Genomic DNA, 13,150 nt, shown 5'->3' with positions numbered 1-13,150 from the left:
TTTGAGTTATTACAGCCTTCAATACAATTCAATTGATATTAAATATTGAGAATTGACAATCAATTTCAATTCTTTTCTGATGCTTTCTGAAACAGTGCTACTCTTTTGTGATCACTTCTTGCAGACAATTCCATTGATTTTAAATACTAAGAATCCACCAAGAATAACAACAACCAATCTATAATTTTTTAAATAACAGTGACAATTCCATTCATATCAACACTTTCACACAGACACACATCGAGAAAAATACATATATATATACACGTGGTTTTATTAATACCAAAATATGCTAGATCAGTTAAACATCTTATCTTTTAAATCACATTATAAATAAAAAAAACTAAGGATAAATAAGGCTGACTAAGTAGCGGTAGTAGTAGTTAGTGGACTACAATCCTTTGATCTGTCCGGGAGAATTAGAGTCCTCACAGAAAATCCTTTTCATTTTGTTTTAATTTATTTCAGTTTGAATTTCAATTTTTTTACTCTATCTTGCCTATTCTTCTCTATTTTCTAACGTGCCTCCATTTTACTGATTTTTTAGAAACTGCGCACACAACAGTTTCACAGGGGCATTAATTGAGAAGATATGGGTGATGGCAGAGTTGATACTACAATTACTTCAAGCACGGGAACGTGTAAAATACTTTAATGATTAGGTGAACTTTACATTATTAATCTATTAAGTCGAAAACCTCATGGAAAAAATTAACGAATTTAAGGCTCAACTATTATATGCACACCACAAACAGCACTAAAGTCCAATCACTTCTGAAACCATTCAGAAAAAACCGTTCGGTTACTTCCACAACTATTCACGTTGAGGTTCTTCATATCATCACTGCCTTTCACATTCAAGAAGCAACTATTCACTTACACCATTTCCAACATAAACCTATTGCCACTTATGCCATCGAAAAGATAAATCAATTAATCAAGTGCACTCAACTATTAACCCATATTACTCGTTCCTCTGCAAACATCATCTTAACATCACATCACCATACTTTTACTTCAGAAAAACCCAAGATGAGTACCTCATCCTCCACCGCTTCAACCAAAGTAAGGAGCCACTCTTACAAAGTTTATATCTTCCAATGCATTATTTTTTCAGTTTAAACTTTTGACATTAGCAAATCTTTTGTTTATGCAGATCAGATATCCAATTGTGAGACCACCTGCAATCATGCAATTCAGAGTAGCTTTCCACAATGACCAGGTTATAGTTTAAAATACAAAAATCTTTTTTTCCTTCCCTTGCATCTATTGGTTATTGCTTACATTCCATTTGCATGGTTTTTGATTGATCATGTCATTTCTCTTTGTTCTGTTTTTTCCCTGTTTCCTGCCTTGCGTGTTCTGTTTTTGCCTATTTCTGCTGACTTCCATGCTTCCATTGCATTTGCATGCCTTTCAATTCACCACATTACTACTTTAAATATATAGCATTTTGCTTTGACTATGGATTTCGTGTGGAAGTTTATATCATTTTCATTTAGTTCCTTTAACTTTTTTCATTTTCTCTTTTGACATATTATTTCTTTTCATGCATTTTCTTGCTTTTTATATTCAGACATTCATAGAGATACCCCCATTTTACCATGAACAATGGGCACCCAATTACCTACACGAAGTTTGGTTCAAATACAATGGAGCAACCTACCCAATACGGGTCCAACAACACCGAGGCAGATATTTTTTTACAGATGGACTCTGAGACGTCAGGGCAGATTTAAAAATCTACGAGTCTATTATCATCAACTTCTTTGCCTGCGATGATAACACCATCTTTGATCTACATTTTACACCTCCCCTAAATCAACAGACATGTGGTAGACCAATACTTCATTCCCGTGTACATGCCTGGAGAACTGAAATTACCCAATGTATACTGGGTGCTCCCCAACCACTGGTAATATACAATCACATTAACTTGCATTATTATGAGAATTTCAATAACATTATTAATCACTATAAATGATCCGCAGGAAATCCCATCACATGCAAGGAAATATCTGAAACAATGTGAGAATCACTTGACAATTTTAAGGAAGAATGCACCTCCTTTGCAACGGGACGTCGTTACACTTGACCGCGGCAATAAAGATAAAAGTATCGTCCGACCATGGTACAAGTTTCTCAGGGAAAATGATTTCCATCATGGAGACGAGGTATCATTCTATTACCGGCCACATGAAAGAATTTGGGAAATAGTCATCAGAAGAGAAAGGAAGTGGCTATAATTTTTGCTTTATATGTGATTATATTTTGTTTTATATGTAATTATGTTTTGTTTATTTTCTCTGAACAATCTCCATTTCATCAACATTATAATTATATATCAATTTAATATTCAATTATGCTCCTATAATTGCAATTTTATTAACCAAGTGACCCATGCGTATGCACGGGTTATAGACTAGTTTAAGTATAAAATCAATAAAAAAAATACTACAACTGATATAAAACAATTTTTAAATCCTCCAAACATAATCTTAAGTCATCCAAACAAAAATGATACAACATAATCAATGTTAAATATGATGTTGTTGCATTACATTCATACCAAGATAGATGTGAAGGCCTGCGTTTGATTATACATAACGAATACACGTTCAATTGTAAAATAGAAATTTGAGTTTTATAAGGACTAAAATTTAAAATTTGAAAAATGAAATTCTGCATAAACTATAAACTTATTTAATCCTAAATTTAATTTTTTATGTTAAACATAAACTAAACTATGTACCAAAAAAAAAACTTAAACTAAATCAACGCATGACACCTACTATTAGGGAGTTGCTACGTGCACCCAGCAAAATTGCTGGGGCACCCAGCAAACAGTGAATGGGCAATTATGCCCTCTGAGAAGGCTATTTCTGGAAGAACTTTCTTCCGGAAAACTTTCAGAAGACTGTGTTTCTGGACAAGTTCCAGAACAACGTTCTTCCGGAAGATTTCCGGAAAAGCAGTCTTCCGAAATACTTCTTCTTCCGGAAGAACGTTGTTCCGAAAGTTTTAATTTTTTTTTTGGTTTGTTTAAAATGCTGTATTTTCCTAATTATTTGATTTTAATAAATAAATTAAGTTACAAAATAAATAATATTATTATACATAAATTATTATTAGTGAACATAATTATGACTAATATTTGTAATTCCTTTTTTACGCGCATGTAAATGTAAATAATAATTTGTGTGACAATTTAGTATAATTTAAAGCATAAAAATTAATTAATTTGTATATTTTATAAAAAAAATAATTATAATTTGTATTGCAAAACTTAATATATAATAAAAAATAATTATAATTTTATAACAACGTGAAGTAAAATAAATTTCATTTTATAATAATAACTAAAAATAAAATAATATTTAATGTATATGTAATGACGATTTTGCCCCTGGTTGTTTTCTTTAAATTTACTGCGCTTTCACCTTCATGTCCGTCTTCTTGCTATTGTTATCCTTTTCTGTAAAAAGCTTTTGTGGTGGTCCCGTGAAAGACGTTCCAAAACAAGCGATTTGGTGGTCCCGTGAAGCAGTTGTTCCGTGTTTGAAGTTGTTTTGGTTGTTGCTGTACGTATTTTGTCGGAGGTACGCATTTATCGGTTTTTTTTTCGTGTTTTCTGGCGAGTTTTAGAGAAGATGAACAGTAAAAAACTATTTCCGAAATTACTTTTTACTGCCAAAGGAAGTAGTTCCGAAATGAGAATGTTGAACTTCCGGAAGAAGTTCTTTCGGAAGTTACCATGCTCAATTCCGGAAGAAGTGCTTCCGAAAGCCTCTTCCGGAATTGAGCATGGTAACTTCCGGAAGAACTTCTTCCGGAAATTCAGTTTATTAACAAATTTTTTTAATTGTGCTTTAAAATTTATATATATATATATATATATATATATATATATATATATATATATATATATATATATATATATATATATATAAATGAATATTATCATTTATAATATCTATATTGTGGATATAATTGGTTTAATTAGGTATAATGATTTTGGTATAATATTAAATTATTTAGGTAACATAATTGTATTTTGTTGTAGTAAAAAAATATTTTATTAGTTGTTTAATATAGTGTTAAGTTTAGTTTAAGTAAATAATGTAGTTATAAAGTTAGAATATATTTGTATTGGTTGTTAATATGTTTGTTAGTTAATATATAGTAAATTTTTGGATGTGGTTATATGATAATTTGAATGCACTTATGTATGATGCATATGTCCTTAAGATGGACGAAGATCAATGGAGGTATGACTTTGCGATGTCACAAGAAGTTCGTATGGATTATAATTATGATAATGAAGAAGAATGTGGGGTGAATGAACCACATGTGGATTGTTCAAATGCTTTTAATACGTCTCAGGTAATCATAGATAATTTGAGTCATTTGGTTGAATTGATGTTTTGTATAAAAAATAATATGTTTGGGTTGCGTTGTAGGTATTCGGTACTCGAGATGATGTTTTGCAATGGGTTCGAACAGTTACCCATGAAAATGGATTTGTTGCAGTCATTATGAGGTCTGACACAGAGACCGGTAGTAGAGGAAGAAGTTCATTCGTCTTAATTGGGTGTGAAAGGAGTGGTACATACAAGTGCAGGAATAAAGAATTCGTTAGAAAAGATACTAGGAGTAGGAAATGTGGTTGTCCCTTCAGGCTTCGTGGGAAACCAGTGCATGGAGGGGAAGGTTGGATGGTGAAGTTGATCTATGGGATTCACAATCATGAATTGGCCAAGTCCTTAGTTGGACATCCATATGCTGGGCGATTGACTAAGGAAGAAAAGAAAATTATTGCTGATATGACAAAGTCGATGGTGAAACCAAAAAACATCTTGCTAATGTTGAAGGAACACAATGCCAACAATTGCACCACGATAAAGCAAATTTACAATGCAAGAAGTGCATATCATTCTTCAATAAGAGGAGCTGATACCGAAATGCAGCATCTGATGAAGCTTCTCGAACGTGATCAATACATTCATTGGCATAGATTGAAGGATGAAGTTGTGGTGCGTGATTTGTTTTGGTGTCACCCAGATGCAGTAAAGTTATGCAATGCATGTCATCTGGTGTTTTTTATAGACAGTACCTACAAAACAAACAGGTACAGACTCCCACTATTTGACTTTGTTGGAGTGACACCAACGGCGATGACATTCTCTGCTGGGTTTGCATATCTGGAGGCTGAGCGTGTTAATAATATTGTATGGGCTTTGAAACAATTTCGATGCCTATTTTTAAGAAACGATCGCCTCCCTGTTGTTATTGTCACTGACAGAGACCTAGCACTGATGAATGCAGTGAAAACTGTGTTCCCCGAGTCTACTAATTTGTTGTGCAGGTTTCATATCGATAAGAATGTGAAGGCGAAGTGCAAATCTTTAATCGGTGAAAAAAATGTGTGGGACTATGTAATGGATAACTGGGGTACTTTGGTTGATTGTCCGTCCAAACACCAGTTCCATGAGTCACTTCAGAAGTTTCAAGTTGCTTGTTCGCCTTGGCCGATGTTCACTGACTATGTTAACGACACATGGATTATCCCCCACAAGGAAAAATTTATTACAGCATGGAAGAATAAGGTCATGCACCTAGGCAACACAACAACAAACAGGTATTAAGAACTGATTTTATTTGTTAGTAAGGATTAGTAATAAATGGTATTTAATTGTTGTATATTTTGATGTTTGTTGTGTATTTTAAATGTAGGGTTGAATCAGCTCATTGGGCTCTCAAAAGAGTACTACAAAATAGCGTTGGAGACCTATGTAGTGTTTGGGATGCCATGAACAACATGATCACGCTGCAACACGTCGAAATTAAAGCATCCTTTGAAACCATTATGTATGTGGTTGGGCATGTATATAAAAAAACCTTATACAAGAGGCCTCTTGGGATGGTTTCAAGGGACGCTTTAAATCAGATTGCTTCTGAGATTGACCGTCTACGTTATCTCGGCAACAATCCCTCTTCTTGTGGTTGTGTGATGAGAACCACGCACGGTCTTCCTTGTGCATGTGAGCTTTCTAGGTATACTGCTGGCAGCATCTCATTGGAGTCAGTCCATATGTTCTGGAGGAGACTTTGCTTTTCAGTCCATATGTGTCTGGCAAAGTAACTCTGAAGAGTAAACACTGAGAAATTACATACCCTGATCATAACTCTATGCACCCTCCTCCGTCAAAGGTCAACACTAAAGGTGCACCGAAGAAACCGATGAAAAGAAGTCAAAGATCCACAAAGCGTGATTCGTCTTACTGGGAGTATGTTGATGCTTTTCATTCTGTTCAAAGCAGCAACTCTCCAGTCAAATGCAGTGCATCATGTTCTGAACCGCCTCAGCCAACAAGGATCATCCCGATGTTGGATCAATTTGCGCCATTCATTCAAGGTTTCATTCGTGACATTGTGGATGTGAAAGCGGACGGTAACTGTGGATATCGGTCCATTGCCGCTTTATTAGGTATGTGGGAAGATTTGTGGCCGTTAGTGCGTAATGAATTGATTAAAGAACTTGGCAGGTGGTTGCATGAGTACATGAACCTCTTCGGTGGCACAGAGAGATTTGAACAATTAAAGTTGTCCCTACTTGTTGATGGGTTTTCGAAGGTATGTTTTTAGGTTAATTTTTTTAATAACAAACTTTAAATTACTTACATGTGTATGTTTGGTTGATTCAGGTTAGTGTGGACAAGTGGATGGATATAACGGAGATGGGATATGTGCTTGCATCACGGTATAACGTAATCCTTGTATCGTTGTCCCGACAACAAAGCATGACATTTTTTCCTCTTAGAAGTCAACCACCACCTGATTCTTCTGGGCACCGCATGATATGTGTCAGTCACGTGTTTGGAAATCATTTTGTTCAGGTACATTGAATATAGTTAGTATAACAATTATGCAATGACTTCGCTGGTTCATTTGACACGGTCACTGCATGATATAATCTTTGTTCTTGTAAATTATGATCGAATCATAATTTATTATATATGATAATTACTTTAAATATCTTACTAACACATAATTATGAATTATGAATGATTTTAAAAACATTTATTTTTAATGTAATTCTTACGAACAAAACTCATGATTTTAGGTTCCCTTTTTTTAAAAATAAATTTAAAACACTCGAAAACTTCGCTTAAGGACCACGATCCGAATCACAATCCATACGTCAGTTAATATCATAAAATAATAAACTGTGCAAAACAAGTCAACTATATTAAACAAAAAACTGTAATAATTACAATTATTCATGTCAACTACAAGACAAAAAATAAATACAATAATCAATGGTCCGTGCGGCATCTCTGACGAGCCCTGACACTTCCATCATGAAATTCTGATACTGGGGACAGATGTCGTACAGGATGTCACGACATCACGCTTCAGAACATGCAGATTGTATTTGACTGTATGAACAGATTAAACAAGTAAATAACACAAGAGAATTGTTAACCCAGTTCGGTGCAACCTCACCTACATCTGGGGGCTACCAAGCCAGGGAGGAAATCCACTAAAATAGTGTTAGTTCGAAGATCTAACAGCCACTGTTTACAACCTTCTCACCTAACCACTACCCGTGCGACCTCTACCTAAGAGCCACTCTTAGATATGAGAACCCCGCTCACTCCCTCTCAATCACACTCCCGTGTTTACAATTAAATCAAAGACACACCAGAGATTGCTCTCTGAACAATAGAGATCAACTCTACACAAACTACAGAGATCAACTCTACACACTATAGAGATCAACTCTACACACTCAGGTCCAACACTTGATGTTAGAGTAACATCAAGGTGGCTCACAAAACACTCAAGTCCCAAACCTCACAAAATAACTCTTCAATCCCGGACTTGGTAGAAAACTCGTGCAGCCTTCATGTTTATATAGCTGTGTGCGTATCTGGGCTGCAACATCTTGATGCTGGATGAGATCTATCATTTTCCTGAAAATCTGCACTTAAAGATCTAAAAGATACAGTTTGATCTTTTAGTTTTTATCTTTAATCTTTAATCTTTAATCCCTGAACGAACTATTCAAGTTTGTAATTCGAACTTTAATTATCTCTTAATTCGTTCCTAAAGATAGATCGCCAAATCTGTTGCTAACTGCACATTAATCTGTTAAAGATATAACAGATTTATGTGTCCAGTATTTTCGGGCCGGATGTCAGGACATCGTGGATCCTGCAGCTTCAATTCTTCATTTGACTTTTATCTTGCCTTGTGCATTGTGCAGCTACTCCAGTATTTTCGGGCAGGATGTCCTGGACATTGTATCCGACATCGTGGATCCTGCAGCTTCAATTCTTCACTTGACATTTTATCTTGCCTTGTGCATTGTGCAGCCCGATCTTATTCCTTGACATAACGTTGGACATCATGTGCAGCAACTCCAGCTTTCCTTCATTGTCTAAGTGCTTATGTTTTAACAAAATCTTAGCCAATCTTTTAAAACTCAGTAGAGCTAAGCACTAACAATCTCCCCCTTTGGCAAATTTTGTCTAAAACATACTTAGACACTTCCTGAGCAGGTACGAGCAGTTATGCAAGTGGGATCAGCAACTTCCATTATCAGAGTAATCAAGCACAGCGGAATTTGTAGAGGCGACAGCAAAATTCTGCAAGTTGCAAGTCGTTTCCAGGATGTCAAGACATCTCACGTGACATCAGCTTTCTGCTCCCCCTGTCTCCATGCTCCTACTGCTGTGAAGCAGTTCACTGCAGCATCTTTTATCAGCTACTAGTCTTTTCCAAGATGTCAAGACATTTTACGTGACATCACCTTTCTGCTCCCCCTGTCTCCATGCTCTAGCTGCAGTATCTTCTATCAGCTACTCGTAGTTACAGTAGCTCACATCAGTCGTCATCAGCAGCAGCAGTCTCCCCCTCAAAATCATGAATCATGCATACATCGTATCATACAACTCCCCCTCAAAATCATGACTCATGCATACATCGTATCCTACGACTCAAAACCATACATCATGACTACTATTGCATACATAGAGTCCTACTACTCAGAATCATAAATCATGCATAATACTATTAATACTATTACTCCCCCTTTTTAGACAGAATTTGACAAAAGTAGAATGCATGCAAATATTACAGACCAATAGCAATCAATTGTTCAAAGGGACATGCCCCTATAGCTAGTAATAGTAAAAACAAAAATAAAGGTCTGATGGTCATGGGGTGGCTTCAGAATCATCATCATCTGATTCTGTCTCTTCTGCTGCATCTTCCTCTTCCTCAGCTGCCTCTTCTTGCTCAGCTGGATCTTCTTCTTCCTCAGCTGCTTCACCATCATCAATGCCACTGTCTGTGAGTCTTTCGATCAGCCGTTCCAGCTCCATTTTCTTCTCTGTGGTGGCTTTGATGGTTGCTTCCAGCACCTTGCATGTGTCCTTGAGTTCAGCAATCAAGGCATCCTTGGACACAGCTCCTGAAGCAGCAGCTTTCCCTGATGTCGAGACAATGTCTGGGACATGTGTCCCCTCAAACAGTTTGTAATGCAGGGATAGAGGAGATTCTCTCTTCATCACAGAGTCAATGTTGTTTAAAATATTTGGATGTTGACTCAACATAATGCCACACAATACAGTTGGGAAGGCAATGGGTAATTTGACAGCAAACGATTCTGAATGCTTAACAGTTTGATCAAAAATATAGTTTCCAAAATTAAATTTGGACTTGGTTCCAACAGCATACAGAAATTTACCCAAACCTGTGGCAACAGTGGAAGTGTGATTGGTGGGTACCCAGTTTGCAGCGCCAATCCTATGCAAGATTGCATACTTCACACTTAGCTTCCCTGCAGAAAGCTTCCCTTTCTTTGGCCAATGCTGGACCTGTTTGGCAGTGATTTCCTTGGCAATTTGATGCTCAGAAACAGTAATATCCACCACTCCATCTGTAGGTCTGCCCAGGTATTTGTTGATTACAGCAGGGGAGAATCTAACACATTTTCCTCTGACAAATACTTTTTGATACTCATCACTCTTTCTGTTTGTTATGTCAGAGGGAATGTTGACAATAAATTCCCTGACTAGACTTTCATAGCAATCTCCCAACTTGGTGACAGTTTTCATCAGTCCTGCTGCCTTGATGAGGTCCATGGTCTCCTTGCAATCCAAGGCATCTCTTCCCAGTTCTCTTTCAACCGCAAGTCTGCGTTGATACACATATTTCCACTTTTCAACATTGCCAATGGAGTGGAAAGAGATGTTGTCCAATGGTGCATCAGGAACATTTCCAGGCACCTTTCTCCCAGATTTCTTGGCCCTCATTGATGTCGAGACATCTAGTTCGACATCATCATCAGAATCGGATGAGGAAATTTCTTTCCTCTTCTTGGAGGGGATTGCAACCTTGCTCCTTCTGGATGTGGTAGGAGTGATTGGAGTGCTCTTCTTCTGGGCCATAGTTTTGATTCGTCCAGACCTCTTGATGGGGGTTTTTCCCTTTCTGCTTTGTAGTCTTTCTGCAATGCCAGGTGCCAACTTGTTGGCAATGGGTTCCTCATCAGATTCTACCTCTTCAAGATCAATGAGGTCACCTGGAGCAGGTTCTGGTGCCCTTGGTGCAGGGGTCTTCTCTGTGGCTTGATCTTCTTCTTCTGTTGATTCCTCTTCACTGGGTGAAGGGAGGGCTTCAGCATTTGGAGCGGAAGATGTTGGAACATCTTTATCAACATCAGGCACAGAAACATTCGGGGTGGAGGATGTTGGAACATCTTCACCAGCATCAGGCACAGCAGCATTTTTCAGAATGTTACTCACAATACTGCGGATCTTCTTATCCATCTCCGGGTCTACTTCCCTAGGACTTGTTGCAGGGCTAGGGTTTTCAGAAATCTTCACTCCCTGTTGTCTTTTGGGAACCAGTTTCTCAGGGACAGGAGCTTGGCCAGGAATCATTTGTATGGGTTGGATGTTGAATTCAGGTTGTTCCTGGTGCGGAGATGATGGTACAGAGGGTGAGCCAGGAGCTGCAGTATCTTTTGGTGAGGTAGCCATGGAGAAGCAGAGCTTTTGAAATGGTTTCGTGAAAATCTGAGAGCTGTTGTGGAATGCTGAAAACAAGATTACCACTAAACTGTAAATTTGAATGCGGAATGTAGAGGGACGTGTGAAGCAACGGTCAAATCTGTTTCGGCCCAGTAATGAATGTGCTATTAACGTTTGAGCACATTCAAATAGAAGTAATTGCTATAAGTCTTCTAGCAGACAAATGCCCAGCTTGCCCCTCAGTTTTTCAAACTGATTTGCATCCAATGCCTTTGTGAAAATATCTGCTATTTGTTCCTCAGTGTCCACATGCTCTAGTGTGATAACTTTATCATCAACAAGCTCTCTAATATAGTGATGTCTAATGTCAATGTGCTTGGTTCTGCTGTGTTGAACAGGATTTTTAGAAATATTAATAGCACTCAGGTTATCACAGTACAATGTCATGACATCTTGTTCGACATTGTACTCCTTCAGCATCTGCTTCATCCAAACTAGTTGTGAACAACTGCTTCCTGCTGCAATATACTCTGCTTCTGCAGTAGATAGGGACACACAGTTCTGCTTCTTGCTGAACCATGAAATAAGATTGTTGCCCAGATAGAAGCATCCACCTGAAGTGCTTTTTCTGTCATCTGCACTTCCAGCCCAATCAGCATCACAATACCCAACCAGCATTGAATCTGAACAATGACAGTACATAATCCCATAGTCACTGGTGCCATTTACATATTTCAGAATTCTCTTTACTTGATTCAAGTGACTTATCTTGGGATTGGCTTGATATCTTGCACAAACACCTACTGCATAGGTGATGTCAGGTCTGCTAGCTGTTAAATATAGTAAGCTCCCAATCATGCTTCTGTACAGACTTTGATCAACACTGGTGCCAGCTTCATCCTTTGACAGCTTCAAGTGAGTAGGTGCAGGTGTTCTTTTATGGCTGGCATTTTCCATCCCAAACTTCTTGACAATGTTCTTTGCATACTTGCTTTGTGAGAGGAATATGGAGTCTTCCATCTGCTTTACTTGGAGTCCCAGAAAATAAGTCAGCTCTCCAACAAGACTCATTTCAAATTCAGATTGCATCTGTTGTACAAAATGTCGAAGCATCTCATTCGACATCCCTCCAAACACAATGTCATCAACATATATCTGTGCTATCATCAAGTTTTCAGCATCTTGTTTGACAAAGAGAGTCTTGTCAATTCCTCCCTTCCTATACCCTTGCTGAGTAAGGAACTCTGTTAGCCTTTCATACCAAGCTCTTGGAGCTTGCTTCAATCCATAGAGAGCCTTCTTGAGCCTGTATACATGATCTGGATGAGTTGGATCTACAAATCCCTTTGGCTGCTCCACATAGGCTTCTTCATTCAGGTATCCATTCAGAAACGCGCTCTTCACATCCATCTGGTACAGCTTGAATTTGAGGATGCACGCTACACCAAGTAACAATCTGATGGACTCAAGTCTAGCAACAGGGGCGAAAGTTTCATCAAAGTCTACACCTTCAATCTGAGTGTAGCCTTGAGCAACAAGTCTGGCCTTGTTTCTGGTTATAACACCTTCTTCATTGGTTTTGTTCTTGAAGATCCACTTGGTGCCAATTACATTAGTTCCCTCGGGTCTAGGAACTAGCTCCCAAACTTCATTCCTTTTGAATTGCCCCAATTCTTCTTGCATAGCATTGATCCAGAACTCATCAGTCAGTGCCTCTTTCACATTCTTGGGCTCAATTTTGGAGACAAAGCATGAATTGGAGACAATCTCAATCTCCCTTGATCTTGTAGTGACCCCTCTGTTTGGATCTCCTATAATCAGCTCCTTGGGGTGCATCTTCTGGATTCTAATGGAGGATTTCTTGTCAGGTTGGTTGATGTTTGGTTCATCTGTAGCAGAATCAGAATTTTCTGCACTTTTAGCTGTATCTGCTACATTGTCTCCCGATGTTCTGACATCTTCTTCGACATCCTTCTTTCTTGCTGGAGTTAGATCATCAACAACCACATTGATGGATTCCATCACAGTTCTGGTTCTGGAATTGAATACTCTATATGCTCTGCTGTTTGTAGAGTATCCCAGGAATATTCCTGCATCACTCTTGGGAT

Source organism: Glycine soja, chromosome 2 (genome assembly GCF_004193775.1).
Source record: "Glycine soja cultivar W05 chromosome 2, ASM419377v2, whole genome shotgun sequence".
NCBI classification, from domain to species: domain Eukaryota; kingdom Viridiplantae; phylum Streptophyta; class Magnoliopsida; order Fabales; family Fabaceae; genus Glycine; species Glycine soja.
Note: the sequence above shows the minus strand (reverse complement) of the source record.